General features: G+C 44.1%; 1 protein-coding gene across 4 annotated transcripts in view; it reads right to left on the bottom strand.

The window, feature by feature from the left end:
- Nucleotides 1-3601: 3601 nt before the first annotated feature.
- The window catches only part of LACTB (lactamase beta), a 49064-nt gene continuing 29647 nt past the window's right edge, over nt 3602-23018 (bottom strand). For all 4 annotated transcript variants that reach the window (XM_078079247.1, XM_078079246.1, XM_036081130.2 and 1 more), the window contains 3 exons: nt 19068-19194; nt 8656-8763; nt 3602-3860 (listed from right to left, as the gene is read on the bottom strand). The gene's annotated coding sequence lies outside the window, so the exon portion shown is untranslated. The remainder of the gene's footprint in view (nt 3861-8655; nt 8764-19067; nt 19195-23018) is intronic.

A 23018-nucleotide genomic window follows, 5' to 3' on the forward strand; every position in this document is an offset into this window, starting at 1 on the left:
TTAGAACAGAGTCAGTAGGTGTATAACAAAGGTGTAGAGGGGATGAGAGGACATTCTGCATCCTTCAGGCCTGGGTTAATAAACATGACTGAATGGGAGGCCATCTATAGCATAGGCCCTTAGAATATGGGCAAGGACCATGGCCAATGCTCAGATGAAAGCAAAACTCTTTCTTGGGTGTCAGGAGTGAATACCTAATCATCTAGAATGTGGAGGAAGCCACCCAAGTTGCAACAATTCTGAGTGGCTCCATTTCTGGGTAGGGTCCAGCCGGCAGAAAGGGGAGGTCAAGCTTAGCCTGCATAGAGAGTTGGGACCAATATTTTACTCTACTAGGGGGTAGGCTGTAAGGAATCCATTTGAATACCTCTTGTATTATTTCTTTCTCTGATATAAAGTTTCTGACAATAAAATATTTTACAAAAAATAAGATAAAATATTTTAGTAAAATCCATTCCTTTCATTAACCTAGACATTGCTATGCAGGATTTTGTGTCAAATAAGGCATATGCAGTAAGTACTATGCATTTTGGGTAGAGTTTCTGATAAGCGTGAGTGATTAAAGAAAGCATTTTGGGACCAAATTTAAAATGGACTCTGATCCATTGGCAAAATGAAGATATGCTGAAACTCACAATCATAACAGATCTGAGATGTTTATGGCAGTAAATAATAGAACACTGGATGGCTTAAATAATGAAAATATTTATTTAATCACATACTAAAATAATCAGATATAAAACTAATGACAGGTGAGTCATCCAGTGGTTCAAATGACATGCCTCGGACATGGGGTTTCTCTCTCTCATTTTCTTAGCAATGCTTCCTCAAAGTAACACTTATTTCAACAGGCCAGCCCAATGTGGTTGCAAAATGTCTTCCTGAAACTCCCCGAACTCCTTGCTTCCACATTCAACAAAGCAGAATATAGAGAATCCTCTTCCTCAAAAGTTTAAATAAATCCCCTAAAATTGAGTTCCCTGGGACCTGACTGCCCTGCCATGAAATAATCCTAACGTCCAAGAGACTGGCCTAGACCAACTGGGTGGGGCTGAGTGAAGGGTCAAGCTCAACCTAAATCATGGGGTCCATTAGAAACAGAGAAAACAGGAGACAAGACTACAGAAGCAACAAATGAATACTAGCACGTTTCAGTGTCAAGTACCTATCGATATTTGTATTGAGTACTGCTAGGTGGTTGTTTATGTTGGAATTTCTGGAGAAGTCATGGAGCTGATCCAGGAAAATTCTGACTTGTTCTCTTAAACAGGTGGGTTGATGTTGAACTGGAAGAAGAGCAAGAAGCAAATAACTGATTGCTTAAAGAGGGGCTGGGTGGTCCAAAGCTAGAATTAACAAAGGCACTTATACACCTGACTCCTCTCTATTCTACCTCAACTCAAAGCAAGTAGCGAAGGTCAACCATTTCGGCAGCCTTGAACTTTCTTTTTTCTTTTTTTAAAAGATTATTGTATTTATTTGAAAGAGAGAGAGAGAGACTGGGGGGGAGGGGCAGAGGGAGAGAGAGAAGGTCAAGCAGACTACCTGCTGAGCAAGGAGCCTGACAGGGGCTCAATCTCACAACCCTGAGGTCATAACCTGAGCTGAAATCAGAGTTGGACACTCAACGGACTGAGCCACCCAGATGTCCCAGCCTTGAACTTTCTAAGTTCTGGGGTTTTGTAATGGAGAGAGGACTGGACTAAGCACCAGGTGACCTGAGTTTTGTTCCCAGCTCTGCCACTAACTAGCTCTGCTCTGTGACCTTAAACAAGGACAACAACCTTTCTATGCCTCAGTTTCCTCAACTGTAAAATGAGGGGGGCTGGGTTAGATAATCCCTTCCTGACTATAGAATCCTTTGGCTCTTGAATCCAAACCCCCATAACAGGTGACCCTCCCACGCAAACCAAGCACCCTGGTGAATCGAGATTTACCCCAACAGCCTCGAGGCCTAGTAGGTCTCTTGGAGGCCAGGCAGGGTGTGGTGCTGGGAAAGGAGCACAAGACACCTAGTTCCTTGTTCCAAATAGCATTCAGTCCACCCTATGACTCAGTTATCAGTACTTCTCTCTTTCCAAGGAGTGCAACGTTTCAGTCCTCTCTGTGGTGGTGACAACAATTTATGAGGGTGCCAGTCTAAAAGGTTCAGAGAAAAATGAGACTCTGCTTTGTATTTGGAGCCATATCCAGTCATATTCCTGCTTCCAATTCCCACTTAATATGGATAATCATTTCCTGAATAAACATAGACTTTTTTTCTAATTTAACAGCAGCAAGGCTTATTAAATGGGGTTAATCAGGGAACGTGTTGAATGCTCCAGAACCTATGATAAAATATCCGCTCTCTCTTGAAATTCCTCACTCTCACTGTTCAGACAGAACTGAAGCAGTTAATATGAAATCAAGCAGAATTCTTTGATTACTCATTTTTAAGATTTTACAATTATAAGTGATGGTTGCAACATAACAGAATGCTGAAGAAATAGGCTGAATAGGTGATTTTTCGGTGCCAGGATGAAAATTCAGATTAAGAAAAACTGCTAATGAAATCCTAATCACATAGTAATTTCCCACGTATTACTCTATGAAACTCAAGTAGCTATATGGCCTAATTAGGCCTGTTTGGGAGATTATCACAACATCTTATTTTTGCAATGAATGCCATTATTCAGCGTTTAATATTCATTGAGGCTTTTATGAAACAGAGAGGTTTCCATATGTCTCTAGAGCAAAACATTTGTGTTTGCCATCTGCTACTCAAGAGTAGTTTTGTAGGAAAAGAATGCAAATTGCTCGGTTCTTTAATTACTTTGGGGTTGGGCTATACTATAGTTGGGACTGTGGGACAGCCAATTCACCGCTAGGAGCATGCAGTTGTTTACTTAGCCACCAACTTACAGAATTCTTTACAAGCAAACCGCCTGAAAAGAAAGTGAAGCTTAAAACTATCTTTGTCCTTTAAGCTCAAGGCAAAGTCCATTATGAAGTGATGTGTGAGACTTTTTTTAAGTTAGCATTAAGGAGACACTATCTAGGACACTGGACTTTGAGGTTGGTATAGCAAATATCAGTTCTCTTTTCTTAATCCTGACACCAAAGGAAAATATGACTCAATACTTTAAGAAAAAAAAAAATCAAAGGATCTCCTTGAACTCAGTATTAAAAAAAAAAAAAAAAAGGAATTTACTTTTAGTTACCCAGGAGATAATTACTTGGGCTTTGGACTGTGTGCTGTTTGTTTCACTTCCCCCCTTCTCATTAGTTTCTTGAATTGTGGATAATTCTCTGCTGGGTAACATCTCCCCAGCCTATGGATATGCACCATTAGTTTTGCTTAATCAGGAGTCACTTCAACCAAGAATTTAACCCAAAGTGGAAACCCTGGAGCTTAGTGAAAAATCTGTAAATTTCAATTACTGGCCCTCTTTGGAGCCCTGCTCACAGCAAAATTTCATTCACTGGGGTTATTGGCATATGGAATGTGAGAAATTGACAAATGAAAGGGACCTAGTTTGGCCGCTGACTAGCTATGAGATCCTAACCTTATGGACCTCTATCTTCTAAGACTATTTTCTGCTTTAAGATACTATAAAACCAATGAGTATAGAGATCATTTATTGTTTCCAAAGTTTGTACCTCAGAACATTAAGTGAATCAGTGGGTGAAGCTAGAAGAATGGGTTTCATGCCAAACGCTTTTGAGAAATGCTGCTCTCACAGTGTTTTGATGATATGGTTTCTCCAAATCCTCAGTGTGCTGATGTGCTTTGTGACTGACTCTTCACAGTCGGGTGCAGAGTTCAGGCTTCCTCACACTTGTGCTCCGAGGCACCTTTTTGATGGAGCATCTTCTGGGACCTGTGTTTCGCAGAATATATGTTGGGAAACTGATTGCATCTAAACCCTTAGTTTTAGATATGAAGATTGAATTGTAAAGTCCTACTGTCATGATGAAAATCAGCGTGTTTACAGGAAGCTGACAAACTGGACTGGTTTCTCCTGAATCCCAGGGCAGGGTTCCCTCCTGCCGCCTCTCTCGCGACTGCACCCACAGAAAGATTGGCCAGAGGGGAGGGGTGCTGTGATGGCTCCTTTCTCCCCACTTGGGGCAGCTGCCTTGCCCCCAAGTCCTGGGGGACAGACATGGTACTCAATGGAAATGAAAATCACCTCATGTCCAGAAGCTAACTTACCCAGCATTCAAAAAGTGTAAAAAACTAGATTCTTAAATGAACATTCTGGAGGCTGAGTTTTTCAGGAAAAAAAAAAGACTAATGTCAATAATTAAGTTAACATCTGCATTTTTTCTTTTGTATTATTCTGTATTTTGAGTGAGTTATAGGACCTGTTAGAGGGTCACATCACACCCAGGCTAATTTTCTACAGTGATATCTAAAGTTCTGTAAAATGATCTGTATAATAAAATGCTCTTAAAGATAAATTATTTAAATTTCTTGAGGGTATGAATTATATTCATATTGTATCCCTAATGACTAACACAGGGCTTGGCATATATTAGGTGCATAGCGATAAATATGTGTGCATTCATTAAATTATAATCTGATGATTAGACTTTAATAAAATAACTGTTATAATACATTAATAGTACTAATGACATCCTACCTTTTCAAAAATCTCAAAGATAAATTCCTTGACCTGGTGAAAGTTTAAAAGCAGAAGCTAGCTAATACTCTTTATTTGAAATCTTCTATGGGATGCGGTATTTCTTTCAGGGAATAATGAGTGGGATCACTTCTGTGTTTGACTTTTAAATACAGGCACATAGACATAGAAGTGGAATGAATCGGTAGATACCCAGTACTGTCTTCCAGTCATTGTAGAATTCCCCTGTCAGCCAGTTGGTCTGTATTAAAAATCCCCAGAGATAACACACGTAATAATAAGCCTGAACCCTGGAGGGCCTGAGTCATCAGAGAAGGATTAAGTCAGTGGTGGCAAATTATAGTTTGTGTTCTATATTTTCATTCATTTAACAAAACCTTTTTTTTTTTTTTTCGCACCTACAATATATAAAGCAACCCACTAGGTACTATAAGGGGAATAAAGACGAAACTGGTACTGACCATCCCTTAAGAAGCCTGTGGTCTTGCAGGAGAAGTGGGGTACATGCATACGTAATTACAATGCTGGGTAAAATTATGATATGCCAGTGATGCGCTGTTTTGTTAATTTGTAGTTCTTTCCTAATTAGTTTATTTTTCTTTCAAAACTGGTAGTCTATAGGTCAGCAGATTCCCCAGTGTATTAGAATGCCCCATTCCCGGACTATTCTGGATGAACAGCATCCGGGACATCAAGTTTTATGAATGGTCATCAGCATCATCTGAAAGCCATGCTTCTTATTAGAGAGCAGGACGGGGCCACCCCAGCAAGATCTTATTGACCAGCACTAAGTCACTTACTTGGACATATGATTCACTTGAACTGGCTGGGTGAGGAGGCTGAATCACAATGACGTGGGAGCCTGGACAGGTGGGGAGGCTGAGGGCATGCCTCCAGGAAGGTAGGTACTTTGGGTGGCAACATCATAACCGTTGGGTCATCTAGTAATAGTTGGCTCAAGTTGTCAAGTGACAACCAGAAATGGGGTCAACGTAGGCGCACATATTGTCCTTGGCTCACAGAGTGGCTCTGTCTGAACAGAGTGCATCTGTGGGGGAGAAGGCTGGGGGTGGGGGTGAGGGCAGAAGGAGGATCTGTCTGTCCACACCCCAGAAGTGACCACTACCTGATGGTATGAATTGACTCTTTTTTCTGATTCGGGCTGTGTTTTTATCTCTATTAAAAAAAAAATTTAAGGAATTCATTTATGTAGCTAACATCCAAAGATCATTAAGGAAATACGTCTTTCATACATTAGGAACCATGGTGTTAGAGAAGGCTGAACTAAAGCCTTTGTCTGAGCCAAGAATCCAGAATCCAGTGCTCTTATCATTGAAATACACAACAACAACAAATTAACATCAAAGTATACATCTTATACATTTCACTATTTACATCTTTTGCCTTGAGAATTGATGACTAAAAATACTTTTTATGTGTGGACATAGTTTTTTTAATTAAATGTTGTAAATCATTAAATGAAATAGAGATATGACTTAACAAAGAAGCTCATAATTTTAACTTTTTTGTATGTCAAGCCAGGACTGAGATCATGACTCTGATTCTGAGGAGAATCATGCGGACGGAGGGATTGGTTTTGTCCCATAGCTCCTTGCAACCTTGGCTGACCCAAGGACTGCTACAAAGAGCAGGGCAGCACACACCCAGGGCCCCAGGGAGTCACGCTTTTCTTCTTGGGGAGGCAACAAAAAGGTCACCCATGGGGCGCCTGGGTGCTTAGTTGGTTAAGCGACTGCCTTCAGCTCAGGTCATGATCCTGGAGTCCCTGGATCAAGTCCCACATTGGGCTCCCTGCTCAGCAGGGGGCCTGCTTCTCCCTCTGACCGCCCCCCCTTCTCATGCTCTCTCTCTGTCTCATTCTTTCTCTCTCAAATAAATAAATAAAATCTTAAAAAAATAAAAAGGTCACCCATGCCAGGATCACCACCTAGAACTTTGGAATCTGGGTGTAATCTCTCCAGTAAAATATTTAATTATGGAGTTTATTCATTTGATTTCTGGCCCTTATACCTACTGGAGAGCATGGCTACTGCCCAGAATAAGTTATGTGTGGGAGGAGAGCAGGCAAAACACTTGAAACAGCTCATGCCCATGTGTATTATAGTTGAGGTAGCAATTACTTCTGGTATCCAGATTTGTGCAGGCTCCAGTATTAACTCACACTTTTGGCTTATGTATTATTTGGCCAGATATCATTTGCTCTCTTGTGTTAGCAAGAGGGGCCCCTCCCCTCGGGCCCGCTCTTTAGAGAGCCACCCTTGTCCTCTTCGGGTCCCCACTCCCCATTGGGTGAGGAATCCACAGGCCAGGTGGATGTATTCACTCAGAGCCATGCTCCCTTTCTAGAACCCACTCTAGGTTCCCAGACCCCAGAATTCCCTGCCAAAGACCCTGCTTCCGGGAATGGTAGGGGCCTCTTTTCCTGACCTATCCTTCTGAGGATACACTGTGCCATTGGTCTGGCACCACAGGCATAAGCAATGGCCAAAAGGGGGTGCTAATGTGGCCAGAGCTTGAACGCATGGGCTGGGACCCTGTGTGTATGTGTATGAGGCCCTTCATGATGCCGGCTTTGCCGGGGGGGAGAAAGCAGGGCGTCAGTCCAGGCCAGGACTGCTCTCCCTGAATCACCGCATTCTGGCATGGAGCTCTGTGCAGCCAAGTATTCTAAATTTCATATCACTTTTTTAGGTCATTATAAACATATCTCTCAAGGTAAGAAACTTACTTGTTATCTTCATTTATAATTTTTAAATATTTAGACACAAGATATGTGGGCCTATTTTCACTGGTTTTTTTTTTTTTTTAAGATTTTATTTATTTATTTGACAGAGAGAGAGCACAAGCAGGGGGAGCTGCAGGCAGAGGGAGATGGAGAAGCAGACTCCCTGCCGAGCAGGGAGCCCGATGCGGGGCTCAATCCTAGGACCCTGAGATCATGACCTGAACTGAAGGCAGACGCTTAACCGACTGAGCCACCCAGATACCCCGAGGATATTTTATTTTATTTTATTATTATTTTTTAAAGATTTTATTTATTTGACAGAGAGACAGCGAGAGAGGGAACACAAGCAGGGGGAGCAGGAGAGGGAGAAGCAGACTCCCCACTGAGCAGTGAGCCCGATGTGGGGCTCGATCCCAGGACCCTGAGATCATGACCTGAACTGAAGGCAGACGCTTAACCGACTGAGCCACCCAGGCGCCCCCTGTTTTCACTGTTTTCTTTGTTTTTGTTTTTGTTATTTCTTGTTGTTGTTTGTTTTCACTTTTTTTCACCTCAAGCCCCACAGATTGCGGGACTAGGCCTGCTCTTGGAATAGGTTTGATTTTGAGTTTGTTTAAAATCATAACACAAAGGATCGGTGACAGAGAGTGGAAATGTGGGTGGTGGGTGGGCTGCTCTGTGTGTAAGCCGTGTTCCCGCTATGGCCCCAGGTCCCGGCCCTGCTCCCCGGCCTGACGGGAGGAATCGAGTGCGCACACGTGTCTGACATCCACGGGGAACCAGCAGAATATGCTTGGCTGTTTTCAAATAATTCAAGCCCCACATTGCTGCTCTGCTCTGCTCTGCTCCAGATTGCTATCGTTTCCCTGCCAAGAAGCTCTTCCCAGTTGACTTCCTTAAGCTGCTTGGAGTTAAGAGCTGGGCACCGTGAAGGCCTCTTTCCAGGCAAAAAAGAATGAACTAGAAAAAAGAATTGGGCCATGCTTCCTTGATTGAACCACTTCACTTCAGCAAATCCCTAAGCCCTTCTATCTGTTTTGTCAGGAGTAAAATGAGCAGACTAATTCAGTCCTACCTCAGAGGGCAATGAGCGGCAGGTTTAATTAATGATGATTGTGACGGGCTTTGTAATGTAAAGTTGTACATAAATGAAAAGGAGCACTAGAGCTACTTTGTCCAAAGTCTGGAGTGCATCCTGCTTTCCACTGCCACGGCGAAGCCTCTCTGATCACGGACTGCTGCAGACTTCAGGGGGACAGAAATGTGCACGTGAAATTGAGTTACCTGAACAGAGAGCCGGGTTGGCAATGGGAATGGACACCTCAGATTCCTGGATGGCAGGCAGAACCAAGACCCACTGGGCCCAGCTGGTGGCAGATGACAGACTGGTTTCTGCAATCAAAGTACAAAGAACAGGTGTATCCATTTATGTCTGGGACTGTTCTGGAAAGATTCTTGAGATCTAAAGTGTCACATTGAGTAGAGAGCTCTTTCCAAAGATCTCGCCTGCTCTTCTTCTTATTCTCCCTGCCTTGGTTTGCTGACTTACAGCTCACATTAGAGGAGTTTTCCTCAGGAAGAGTGTTTACTGAAAATATGCAACAAGGATCAAGCCTGTCGAGGATGCATTTCTTCCTTTAAAGTCATGGTCTTATTTAGAGGGGTCACATTCCATGGTTCACATAAAGACATAGCTACATGATTTACCAGAAGTCATACTAGTCTTGTTAAACATCACACTTCAGAATTGTTGATTACTTTGGTTAACGTGGGATTTCTGTCTCTCTTCTACAATTCATCTAACAATATTCATATGCAACAAATCATAACTTTTTTAAGATTTTATTTATTTGAGAGAGAGAGACAGCATGAGAGGGGAATGGGTCAGAGGGAGAAGCAGACTCCCTGCTGAGCAGGGAGCCCGATGCACGACTCGATCCTGGGACCCTGGAATCATGACCTGAGCCAAAGGCAGTCCCTTAACCAACTGAGCCACCCAGGTGCCCTAAATCATAACTTTTATATAGTAAGTGAACATGACTGCACCTTCCCTTAATCTCCTCTAGACTTTGTTTCTAGGATGGTGTATCATATGTTGAAATTATGTTTATACAGCCTCTTCCTTATTATTAGATGAGCTTGAGCTTCTTGAAAGTCCCAAGAGGGTCTTAATCATTTTTACATCCCCCTTGACATCAGTGCCCTCTTTATAGGAGACACAGAAATACACTTAAACACATTGAAAATGAAAAGACCTAAGGAGTCATGAAAATGATAAGAAAACCTAATGTTCATTAGGGGGCTTCTTCCTTCCTTCCTTCCTTTCCTTTTCTTCCTTCCTTCCTTCCTTCCTTCCTTCCTTCCTTCCTTCCTTCCTTCCTTCCTTCCATCTTCCTCTTTCTTTCTTAGGGTGCTTCATTTTCAAATTATTTTTTTTAAGTAGGCTCCATGCCCAACATGGAGCCCAATGTGGGGCTTGAACTCATGACCCTGAGATCAAGACCTAAGCTGAGATCAAGAGTCAGATGCTTAACTGACTGAGCCAGCCAGGCACCCCTCAAATAATTTTTTTTTTTTAGAAAGAGAGATGGGGGGAGGGGAGGAGGAGGAGAGGGAGATGGAGAATCAGGGCTCAGTCCCATGAACTTGAGACCATGATCTGAGCCAAAATCAAGAGTTGGATGCTTAAGTGACTGAGCCACCCAGGCGCCCCACCCTCAAATAATTTTTAAAAAATTTATTGTTTGAATCTCTAAGTAAATTATATTGGTTAAGATAAAAATTCTTGAGCTTCGGGGCGCCTGGGTGGCTCAGTCGTTAAGCGTCTGCCTTCGGCTCAGGTCATGATCCCAGGGTCCTGGGATCGAGCCCCGCATCGGGCTCCCTGCTCCGTGGGAAGCCTGCTTCTCCCTCCCCCACTCCCCTGCTTGTGTTCCCTCTCTCACTGTGTCTCTCTCTGTCAAATAAATAAATAAAATCTTAAAAAAAAAAAAAATTCTTGAGCTTCAGCTAGACCTAGGCTTACATCTTAGTTTTGCAAGTTACCATTCATGAAGTCTTGGGAATGGTACTTAAGCTCTGTGCCTTAGTTTCCTTATCTGTAAAATGGGAATACTACTACTATTTATCTCATAGAGACGTTGAAAAGATTAAATGAGATAATCCATGTAAAGTGCTTAGCACAGTGTCTGACATGAAATAAGCATTCAGATGATATCATTGTCATCACCATTAGAGATTATAGGGTCGGAAGTCTCGGTTGCTTGCAGAGCCTTAGAGGATAGCTTTCAGATTTAACTGCTTTCCCCATAGTTCCCCTCAATGCCGTCTTACAAATATGAAGCAGGAACCCACTTAGGTTAGAAACTCAAAATTTTCTGCTTCTAGCCCCTGCTTGCAGATTTTATTCTTTAGATACTTGAAGTATGAGTAAGATAGTTCTCATTCAAACATAATATGAGGACTGTTTACAAGGCACTTTGTTGGTTGTAAAATATATTGCTAGGCAGTGTGGATCCTTGTAAATGGGCTCATTTCCAATGTACTTGGGATGTCTTTAGTTTAAAATGGTATCCCTTGGGGCACCTGGGTGGCTCATTTGGTTAAGCTGAAGGTGGAGCCTGCTTAAGATTCTCTCTCTCCCTCTCCCTCTGCCCCTTCCCTGTCCTCTCTCTCTCTCTCTCTCAAAAAAAGAAAAGAGGGGGGAGGGTGTGTGCCTGGGTGGCTCAGTTGGTTGGGCATCTGACTCTTGATTTTTGGCTGAGGTCATGACCTCGGGGTCATGGGACTGAGCCTTGAATCAGGTTCCACACTCAGCATGGAATCTGCTGGTCTCTCTCCTTCTGTTCTTCCCCACACTTTTGCTCTCTAGCTCTAAAATAAATAAAATCTTTAAAAAAAAATGGTATCTCTCCTCAAATGTGGTCTCTAGATTTGATTATTCTACATGAAAAAAAATGTTATTGCATACATTCATCACCAATTTGCTGAAGTTTGTGGAGAAGGTGTTTTTAGTCAACAAACTATGTCCAGCCAATAACCAGATGCTTCAGGGAGAAGACAGAGCAATAGCGAGGCAGCCTGAGAGGAGGACTTAGCATGGCCAAAGGTGGTAGTGACAATGATTTGGAGGGAAGAAGCAACATTATGGGGTCTCTGTCCAACCTCTGCCTCCTTCCCTAAGAGCTTCCCTCACCCTCTTCCACTACAGTGTGTCCCAGGAGCCACCATGGTCCCAAGTGCCCACATGCTACTGGACTCCACGCTCCTGACCCAAGCTGAGAAAACCAGCTTCTCTCGCCAGGGCATCTGGGACTGGGACACAGGCCTTCTGGTCGGTCACTGTTGGCCCTGAAACGAGGACAGCATACAACAAGGGGCTAGCATGGCCACTGTCACTGTGAGCCCTGAGAAGCAGAAAAACTGGGCTGTAGGGAGACGAGGCTGAAAGAGTGTCAGGGAGAAGTAGAGATGAGAAACCAGGTCACCCCTGAGAGAAAAAGGGAGGTGGCAAGAGAAGAGTTGTCTCCATTCCTGGGGCCTCTCAGGGCTTTGTTCTGACCCCCCTGAGGCCCCGCTGCCCTTCCTGCCCTGGCCCATGTCCAGCACTCTCTCCATTGAGCTCAGGCAAGCTTGTATCTGTTACGTGAAACCCAAGGAGTCTTGGCTGCGTGAGTGGTTGGCTGAGAGAGAGAGACAGAGAGAGAGAGGCTAAGCCAGGGATTCTGGCCGCACAGGCACAGTCTGCCTGCTGATGCCCACCCGGGAGATCCTATCACACTGGCCTGCCCAAACCAGACATGCACACCAGTAATGTTTGCTGATGGCCAAACCGAATGGAACAGATTCACAGCTACTCCTGAAATAACGTTGTCACTTCCTGATACACTTTCTTGTGTAGTAGGGAAGAAAGTGGAGTCATGGGGTGCACCCAGAATGTTCTAACCCTGACTACTTCTGCAGGGGTATGTATAACTGCAGCTGTCATTGGTCATGCATGTTGCAGGGAAAAAACCCCACACTGGATAGGCACTTTAATGTTCTGTCAGTCCCCATTCTGGGCCACTGGACATTCATATATAGCTTTGGCTCTGCCCCAGATTCAGGGACAAATCCTACCTCTAGCTGAAGGTTTCAAGGAGCCCTGGTTCAGGAGTTCAGGGGACACTGTTAGGTCACCCTGTGACTTGTCCTGCTTCACTAAATGCTCTGGTTCTGGCCTCTGGGCTTCAGCCTCATCCTGGGGTTCAGTTTGATTCTGTGTCGCAGGACCGGACTCCTGGATGCCCCAGGCTTCAGCCCCTGCCTCTATAACCCAGGCAGGACCCTGGCCCCTTTAAAATCAGCACTCTGATGTGCATACAGCTATTCTTCCTAGGTAACACACCTGAGACACAGACCAAGCTGAGACCTTGCTACCAGCACTTCATCCTATGTGACCCACACTGCCACTCTGGGTCTCTCACAGGGTTATTTCCAACACCTCCCCCAGCTCTACCACCCCCACTTTCACCAATCATCATAAATGCTTCACTTTTGGGACACCTTCCTTTTCATGCCTGAATCTCTCTAAGTCACCCTATCACCTACTAGCGCTCTGAGGGTCCACATGGTCCTGCGGCGCTGCTTGCCTGGAAGACCTTCTCCCTCTAACTTCAGCTGGGCACCAATCGTGGTGCCTAGCACGTAGCACGGTGACAGGGAAGCAGTGTGGTGGAAGGAACATGGGCATCTTGAGCAGACCTATGTTCAAATCCCTGCTCCCCCACTTACACAAGGCTCTTAGTTCCTCTAGAACGCCAAAGGATTGTTGAAAGGATTATGTGAAATAATGTGTCTGGCAAGATTTAGTCGTTATTTGATAAAACACATCTGCTTTTCTTTCCTGCACTTATATTTTTTTAACAGCTTTATTGATATTCACATATCATACAACCCACTGACAAAGAGTGCAATTCACTGGTTTTTAGAATATTCACTAGATGTAGATTTCTTAAAATGCAATTAGAGCATGAGAAATAAGAGGTTTAGTAACACTTAAAAAGACTTAGGGTGTTAGTCACCTACAAGGTTATGTAAATCAACAGTGTGGTGCCATCACATTGCCAAAAAAGCATATGTGATATGAGGCTGAACTGGTACACATGTGATGATCAGAACAAGGCAAGTAACAGTTCCCTGTGATTCAGAGCTGACAATGCGTTCGGTCATTGGGCCTATTTTAAGAGGGATGTGGGCAAATTGGAGCATGTCCAAAGAAATATAAAAAGGGTGATGAGAAACTGCGAATACTAGGATATGCATCCGGGAGAAGTAAATTCTTTTTTTTTTTTTTAAGATTTTATTTATTCATTTGAGACAGAGAGAGAGAGAGCATGAGCAGGGGGAGAGACAGAGGAAGAGGGAGAAGCAGGCTCCCCGCTGAGCCAGGAGCCCGATGTGGGGCTTGATTCCAGGACCCTGGGATCATGACCTGAGCTGAAGGCAGACGCTTAACCATCTGAGCCACCCAGGCGCCCCTGGAGGGGTAAATTCTTTTTTTTTTTTTTTTTTTTTTTTAATTCTGGAGGGGTAAATTCTAAGAGAAGGTGAAACCCTGTCCTCAATTAGCTCAGAGCTGTCGGTTGGAAAATGAATGACATGTGTTTTCTATGTTCCCTTCCTAGGCCAGAAATTCAATGGGTGAATTTAAAAGCAAGCAGACTTCCACACGATAGAAGGAACAATTAGAGCTGTTGGAAATAGGAATGGATTGTCCCTTCCTAACCTGAAATTCCATATTAAATGTGTTACTACATCATTAGCAAGTCTGAGAAGGAAGGCTGGTAGAGCTCTTATTCTGTGTAATGGGCTGTGCTCAGGTGGATAAAATGATCCAGGAGGTCAACTCTTCTTTATTCAAGGCCAACCATCCAGTTTGTGAGTTAGTCTAGTAGTCCCTTCTTTCTTCCATTTTTAATTTTTTTGTGTGAGTAAAGCCATAGAAGTTTATTAAGTGAAGATACAGAGAAAGCGCTCCAGAGTGAGAGGGGTCCCGACAGGGTTGCCCTCTCCCATTTTTAAAAAAGATTTATTTACTTCACAGAGAAAGAGAGAGTGCAGGGGTAGGGGCAGAGGGCAAGGGAGAGAGAAACTCAAGCATGACTTGGGGCTCGATCCCACAACCCCGAGATCACGACCTGAGCTGAAGCCAAGAGTTGGCTGCTCAACCAACTGCACCACTCAGGCACCCTTCCCATTTTTCATTCCTGCTTTTGGTGTCAGAGAAAAGGATGCCCCAAAGTGTCAATATGGATATTTTACTAGCAGTTTTGATGACAGTGAAAATATTCCTAAAATAAGACTTTGGCATTACCTGATCAGGAGGATTATGCTCCTCTCTTCCCCACTCTGTATGAAGTGACTTCATTTTAGTACTTGAAATTGACCCCAGTGCAGACATTCGTGGAAATTAGCAAACACTACAGATCAGCAACACAACTCTCCCCTCGCTCCCAGTATCCCACTGCTTTAAAGTCGATGCTACACAGTGACCACAGAGCTGGCACAATTCTACTAGATTTTCGGACTAAGTATCTCTATGAAAAATATATGTAGAGCCAATGGTATTTAACTTTCACCTAAGGGCAATTTGGAATTTATTTATTTTTTTTAAAGATTTTATTTATTTATTTGAGAGAGAGAATGAGAGAGAGAGAGAGAGCATGAGAGGGGGAGGGTCAGAGGTAGAAGCAGACTCCCTGCTGAGCAGGGAGCCCGATGCGGGACTCGATCCTGGGACTCCAGGATCATGACCTGAGCCGAAGGCAGTCGCTTAACCAACTGAGCCACCCAGGTGCCCCGGCAATTTGGAATTTAAATAGTTTAAAATAGTTAACTAGTTTCAGATGAATGGAATATTTAGGAGAAAATATTTGGAGATTAGACTCAGTCTTACATGTACTTCTCCTTTAGAAAAATTCACAATAACCCCGGTCTGTGAATTTGGAGTTTATTACGCACAGCTGCTTAGGGAGTGACCGGGTAACAGATAAGGGAGACGGAGCCAACAGTAAGGCCCTCTGGAAATGCGAGATAAAGCTCTCTGCTGGCCAGTGCTTGTCCTGCATGTCAAGGGGCTCCTTGTGTCATCTACTGCACTTTGAAAGAACAATCTCTCAGTTTTTGATTCAAAGGTAAGACTCCAGCAAGTATTTCCTGCAGATGGAATGAATTCATGATCTTCCCTAAGTCAGAACTATTCTAGAAACCTAGCATTTTACAAGTCACCACTAGGGAAATCACCATCAGCCCAGTATTTCCAGAGCCAACTGATTTCTTTATAATCAAGAAGCTCTAGGAATTATAGTTGGCATTTACTGAGTATCTGCAGGGTACTATGCACTTTACAAATATTACCTCATTATGTATTCATATAACCTTATGAAATAGACATACAGATTATTTTCATTTAACAGATGGGGAAACAACTTACAAAGGTTAAGTGGTTATTAGACTTAAAAAGTTTCTGTGCTCCCAGGTAACAGGGCTTACAATGTCTACCACTTTGTGTATAGCAGACATTCTACAAATAGTTTAATACATTTTTAAATGTGAACAAATAGAGCACCATTCTTCTTAATACTCTGAGCCTGCGGACCCATTAGCCTTTTAATCAGCTTTTATCTAATGGGAAAAGAGAATGATTTTCATTTATTTTTGCTTGAACACATTTTTCCAAGGGAAGAGCTCACTATAATATCTCATTAACCCTATAATGACTTAGCCTTATTTTTCCAGTTTTAGAAACAAGTTAACTTGGGGCGCCTGGGTGGCTCAGTTGGTTAAGGGTCTGCCTTCTGCTCAGGTCATGATCCCAGGGTCCTGGGATCAAGCCCCACATCAGGCTCTCTGCTCAGTGGGCAGCCTGCTTCTCCCTCTCCCTCTGCCACTCCCCCTGCTTGTTCTCTCTCTCTCTCTCTCTGTCTGTCAAATAAATAAATAAAATCTTTAAAAAAAAAAAAAAAAGAAAAAGAACTGCTTTAAAAAAAAGTAAACAAACAAATTAACTTGGACTTAGCCAGAATTCTGTGGTCCTTCAGTCTTTTCATCACACCAAGTTGAGGCAGAGGGAGGACCAAAGGCATGCATCCAGAAGGACGTAGAAAGTTGTGACAGGAAAAGCAGGGTTCTGGGTAAACCAGAGGCAGAATAGTTAGTTCTCAAAGAAAGACCAGCACGCCAGTTACACGGAGTATGGCGCTCAGGGGACAGATTCCCGCGCCTGCCCTGCTACTTGGGCAAATTGGGGAATGAGAGTCCATTCTGATCTTAAGAAACCTATGGACTTTTAGGGAAGAGAACACATAGACACATGGACATAAGGAGCGTGAAATTGCAGTACAAGAGCACGAAAAGAAAAGCCACCCGAGACAGCAGTGGTTATTGAGAAAGGATTAACGTAGGCGGTAAGTGCTTACATTTGCATACATTTTTGCTGACCCCAGCATCTTCGTAAAATGCATTTACTATGAGCTGGGGGGAGACAGTGAAGTTTGGGAGAGCACCTGGCCTCTGAGTAGCTCACTTTCTTCCGTGGAGACTCAGGCAGGCTATGAGAGGGTTTGCAGGAAAACAGCTGGGGAGACCAGGAGACCTGGCCCCTGATCCTCAAGCCAGGTAGCGCAGTGCTGGGATGCCCCGCCTGGCGGAGCTGAACAGCAATGATTTTATCCCCCGTCTGTATTTTCCCCTCTCCCCACCTTTCAGCGGGAGTAGCCTATAGTTCTTCTGGGCTTTGCTTTTGAAAATGTTGAGCCCTCTGAGGAACTGAGAATAGTAGTTCTCAACCTTGGCTCCTCATGGAATAACGTGGGGAGTTTTAGAAACTACTGCGGCGGAGGGGGGGGGGGCGGCGCCTGGGTGGCTCAGTCAGTTAAGCGTTCAGCTCTTGATTTTGGCTCAGGTCACTATCTCAGGGTTGTGAGATCGAGCCCCACATTGGGCTGTGGTGAGTGTGGAGCGTGCTTAAGATTCTCTCTCCCTCTGCCCCTCCCCACCCCACTCCCCCCATAAACAAACAAACACACACCATCGCCTGGGTACCACCCCCAAATGCTCTAAAACTGACCTAGGATGCTCCTCTGGTGATTCTAACATGCAACCAAGTTTGAGTATCATTGACTTAAAGGTTTCCTCGACATAGTAAGAGAGAATAAGATTTGCTGAAATGGATAAAACATCTTGGAGAAGGAGGTTGGGGGGGGCCTCTGTTCCAATCTAGAGAAATATCCTTGATTTGTTACCTGGAGTAGTGGGAATTTGGGTTCTGGCTTCCTTACAGTCCCACAGGAAGTTAGGAATACTCCAGAGAGAATGCTGGGATGGTAAATCTAGGGCAGTGTTTCTCACACTGGGATGTGAATGCAAATTGCCAGGGTATCTTGTTAAAAGGCAGATTCTGACCCGGGAGGTCTGGGGTTGGGGCCTGAGTCTGCATTTCCAGCAAATTCCTAGGTGGTCCCAATGCAGCCCATAATGTGGCAAAGATCTTCATGACTAGGATTCTAGGCTGTCTCAAGATTCCCGTTTTCTATCTCAAGCCATAACCTGTTAAACATGAAGGATTCTATAGTCAGGGACAATGGACATCCCTGCAGTGACCTGGTTGGATTGAAGGCTGAAGGGCAGACGGACCCCATCTACAAATCTACGAAGCCTTGCAGGCTAAAGAGGAGCACATCCTGGCAAGGGATCCCCATGTCAGGGTCCTGGCAGATCACAAAGGCCCACTCAAAAGAGATCACTGAAGATAGCTTCATATAGGTATTATTTACAAGGCTGAGACTGGGTTAACAGAAATCAACAAAAGATCATGAGATACCACCCCTCAGGCAGAAGAACCAAAAGGGAAGGAAGTAGTGACTGGAATCCCATAAGAGTTGTAGGAAAGGGACACCTGAAGCAACTGTTTCCTTCAGAGTAATACAGCCATATGGAAGAAAAGGGCCCGTCAAGGATAGAACCAGGGGAGTAAATACCCCAATATTTCTCTTCGCCCACCTTGTGCTTTTCTACTGATGCATCTCATTGGCCCAACCCAATTAGAAACCAGAGCACAAGGGAACTCAGCAGGTGCAGTCTGTCAAGGTCAGTCTCCTGGGCACAGAGAAGGGTGAAGGATGGAGGGAGAGCAGATCAGGTCAGGGACACATGGAGAAAACCCAGCACAGTCTCCAAGAATGAGGTGAAATATTCTGCCAGGCCAGCCTGCTTAGTCTGTTCAGGCTGCTATCACAAAACCCTATAGACGGGGTGGCTTAAATACAGACAACTTATTTCTCACAATTCTGGAGGGTGGCAAGTCCAAGATCAATGGTGTGGGCAGATTTGGAGCCCACTTCCTAGCTCCAAATGGAAGTCTCATCACTGTGTCCTTACACAGTAGGAGTGAGGGAGCTCTTTTTAAAATGGCACTAATTCCATTCACGAGGGCTCTACCCTGATGACCTAACTACCTCTCAAAAGCTCACTGCTCAATACCATCACACTGGGGGCTTAGGATTCAACATATGCATTTCAGAGGGACACAAGCATTCAGCCTATAGTACCAGCCCACTAGGGGCTCAGCTTCAGTCAGAAATTAAGGCGGCATGGAAAAGAACAGGACAACAGAGTCCGCACCTGGAGACTCTTACCTCTTAAAGATGGGAGCTTACCTGAGCGTGTCAAACATCCCCATGAATGACAGATGGATTTCAAACCCCCACAATGGAGCTTTTGGGACAATGGTTGTGACCCTGTGGAGAACTGGTGAGCAGAGACAAGGCGGGCTTTCAGCAGTTGCTGTTGATTTCAGGAATGTGTTGAGAATAAGCCACACATGTTTTGATTCCCGACAACAGGTGGACCATAGAGGAAGAGAAAAAGAATGCAGCCTTGTTATATAGTTTCCTAATGACACAGATTTCTCTGAGTTTCTCAGAAAAATACTCAGAAAGGCAGGAGTGTGAAAAGTTATCATTAGGGCCCCACCTCACACCCTGAGTTTCTTAAAACTAAATTTCCGACCACCTTTCTGGGAAAAGAAGGGGCACAAGCCAAAGGCACGCCAACCCAGGGGCAAATAGGGATCTGACTTATTTAGAATTGGTCTTGGCTAGCCTGAAATTTAGCACCAGTTAAGTCCCTGGCTTAGCTGGAACACCCGTGAGCTTTCCCAGTGTCTGATGTTGACAAAGGGGGGAGGGAGCAGAGAGGGCTGCATACGTCTCAGGTGAAGGCGCTGGTGGGGAACTGGAGAGAACAAAGGACTTTCTCAGATGTGGCCAGATAGAACAGCTGGGGAGTTCTCAGCAGCATACGAACTCCAACTGGCACTTCATGGTTCTTTGGGAAGCCAGGTGGGATTCCCTGACAGCGGGCTGCCAAGGCAAAGTGGCTCTGGGTTCCTTTATCTGCCAGCAGTGCAAGGACCCAGGGACATTGTAGGAGACACTGAGCTTTGGAGGAGGAGGGAGGGTTATGGAACCCAGGTCTTCCTGACCTTGACTTCTATTCCTCCTGTCTTTATAGTGTCTCAGAAGTTGAGGGTTTTGACACCATCCTGGGCATTAGTAAGGAACTGAAGCAATAACTAGGAGTGATCATTAGAAAGTGTCCTGAGTCTTACTATGCATCAAGTGCCAGAATAAATTCCAGGTGAATTAAAAAGTTAAAGGATAAATATCATAACAAAAGAATGAGAAGAAAGTTTAGCTGATCCTAAGATGGCAAAGGCCTGTCAAAACACAAAAGCAAAACAGGAAACGCCAATAGGTTTGAAATATATGTATACGAAATTAAAAAATTCTATATAGTTTTAAAATCACTCCCAAAATCAATAAGATAGAGTTAATAGGAAATAACAAGTTGGGAAAAATATTTGCAGCATATGTGATTACTGGTTAATGGCCTTAATATGAAAGAATACATAATGGGGGAAGTGCCTAGCTGACTCATTCGGTAGAGCATGCGACTCTTCATCTCAGGGTCGTGAGTTCAAGCCTCACACTGGGCGTGGAGCCTACTTAAAAAAAAAAAAAAGATACAGGGGCGCCTGGGTGGCTCAGTCTTTATGCGTCTGCCTTTGGCTCAGGTCATGATCCCAGAGTCCTGGGATGGAGCCTCGCATTGGGCTCCCAGCTCAGCGGGAAGCCTGCTTCTCCCTCTCCCACTCCCCCTGCTTGTGTTCCCTCTCTCGCTGTGTCTCTCTCTGTCAAATAAATAAATAAAATCTTTTAAAAAAAAGGATACATAAGGAAGAAATGGATGATCATCTCAATAGAAATATGCTAGGTGCCAATAAGCACATGAAAAATATTAATTAAAATAACAGTGGTATGATAAAATACCATACAGTTCTTCAAGATGGACGGACATAGGGAAAAACATAATATCCAGTATCGTCAAGGGTACAAAGAAAGGAGCATTCTCAAACATTTACAATTGGAATGTAAATTGGTTTGATTTTTCTGGAGGGTAATTTGGCAGTTTATATTATAAACCTTAAAATATGCATAACTTTTGACTCAGGAATTTCTCCTCTAGGAATTTATCTTTTTTTAAGATTATTTATTTGAGACACAGAGAGAGAGAGAGAGAGAGGGCATGCTAGCACAAGCAGGGCAGAAGGGCAGAGGAAGAGAGAGAAGCAAACTCCCCACTGAGCAGGGAGTAGGGGTTGATTCCGGACCCTGGGCTGACCTAAACCAAAGGCAGACACTTAACCGACTGAGCCACCCAGGCGCCCCCTCTAGGAATTTATCTTAAGGAAATAATCAAGGATGTGCACAGAGACTTATCCACAAGAATATTTACTACAGTGTTATTTTTAAAATGACAAATCCTGGGGAGGGGGTATTGAATGGTCAGATTTGACAGAGTTGGGGAGTGGCTACATGGTCTTCATTACTGTATGTGTTTCCTACTGTAACAAATTACCATAAAGTTAGCAGCTTAAAACAACATAAATTTCTTATCTCACAGTTCTGTAGTTCAAAGTCTGACCAGAGTTTTACTGGGTTACAACTGAGGGGCTGGCAGGACGGTGTTCCTTCAGGAGACTCCAGGTCAGAGTCTATTTCTAGCTTCTAGATGCTGTCCACATTCCTTGGCTCTGGCCCCCCTTCTTCCATCTTCACATCCAGCAACATAGCCTCTCTCAGACCTTTTTCATCACTTCATCTCTTTCTCTGACTCTTCTTTTGCTGTCTTCCTCTTCCACTTTTAAGGACCCTTGTGATCACTTTGGGCCTACCCAGATAATACTCATAATTAGCTAATTAGCAACCCTAATTCCAGTTGCCATGTAACTATAGGTCCTAGGGATGAGGGCATTGAAGTCTTTGGGGGTCATTATTCTGCTACACTATTGTATTATTCCATATACTTATCTTTACAAAATATTTAATATTTTGTCATATTTAAAATACTAAACATTAAAAAACCCAAACCCAATGACCACTTTAGTGTATGGATGAAAGGAGGATATATATTCATAGGATGAATGCTATGTCCACATTAAAAGTCATAATGTAGTAAAATATGTAGTAACATGGAACAATGTTCATTATAGGTAGTGGGGAGATAATCAAGTCTACAAAAGAATACGCACAAGATGATAGCAATTATGTAAAACCCAAATCCCCAACAAACCTAAATCCACGTAAATAAAAAATGTTTGGAAGGTTATAGGTCAAATTGTCAATAATGTTTATCTCTGGATAGTAATTTTAATTTTCTTCATTTTTTCTGCATTTCCCAAAATGTGTGAAATAAAAGGTGATGGAGAATGTCATCTAGGACATTTTTCTGGTTAAGCATTTCCCTGGTTTCCTAGCGCTTTTTTTTTTTAATTAACATATAATGTATTATTTGTTTCACGGGTACAGGTCTGTGATTCAACAGTCTCACACAATTCACAGCGCTCACCATAGCACATACCCTCCCCAATGTCCATCACCCAGCCACCCCATCCCTCCCACCCCCCACCACTCCAGCAACCCTGTTTGTTTCCTGAGATTAAGAGTCTCTTATGGTTTGTCTAAAGGTTTTATTTATTTATTTGTCAGAGAGAGCCTGGTTTCCTAGCTTTTGATCATATTCACACCCATCCCTCAAGCTCGTCTTCAAGAATATTTCAAGTCTGGCTCTCGACGCCGTTTTTTCAGGCCGGAGTCGTCCGCTCTGGAAGGTGTAACTCAGAGGCAGGAAGGAGCCTTGCGGTGAACCAAGCTTCGTAGCGAATCGGTGCTTCTTAAAAACTTTTTCAGGGCAAAGCAAACCCAAGGCAGAGCCGCATCCCCCGAAGAACTTAACCAGTTCCTTGGAAGCTGGATGCACAAGTATACGAAACTTTCATAATTTCGCGGCCACGGATTAATAGTTTTGATTAATGCTACTGGTTTTAATAAACGAGCGGACACGTGCTGCACCGCAGAAGCGCCGCAGAGCTGGGGCCCGGCGGCAGGGACCGTGGAGGGCCGGTCCGACGCGCCCGCCGGGTCCCGCTACGCGACCGGGCTGGGGCTGCCGCCGCCGCTCCCTTCTCCGCGGCCTAAGCCCCAGGCGGCTTCCCAGCCGGGCCACACCGCCTCAGCCTGGTCCCGGGCACCACTTGTCCGAGGCGG

Source organism: Halichoerus grypus, chromosome 8 (assembly GCF_964656455.1).
Source record: "Halichoerus grypus chromosome 8, mHalGry1.hap1.1, whole genome shotgun sequence".
NCBI lineage: Eukaryota > Metazoa > Chordata > Mammalia > Carnivora > Phocidae > Halichoerus > Halichoerus grypus.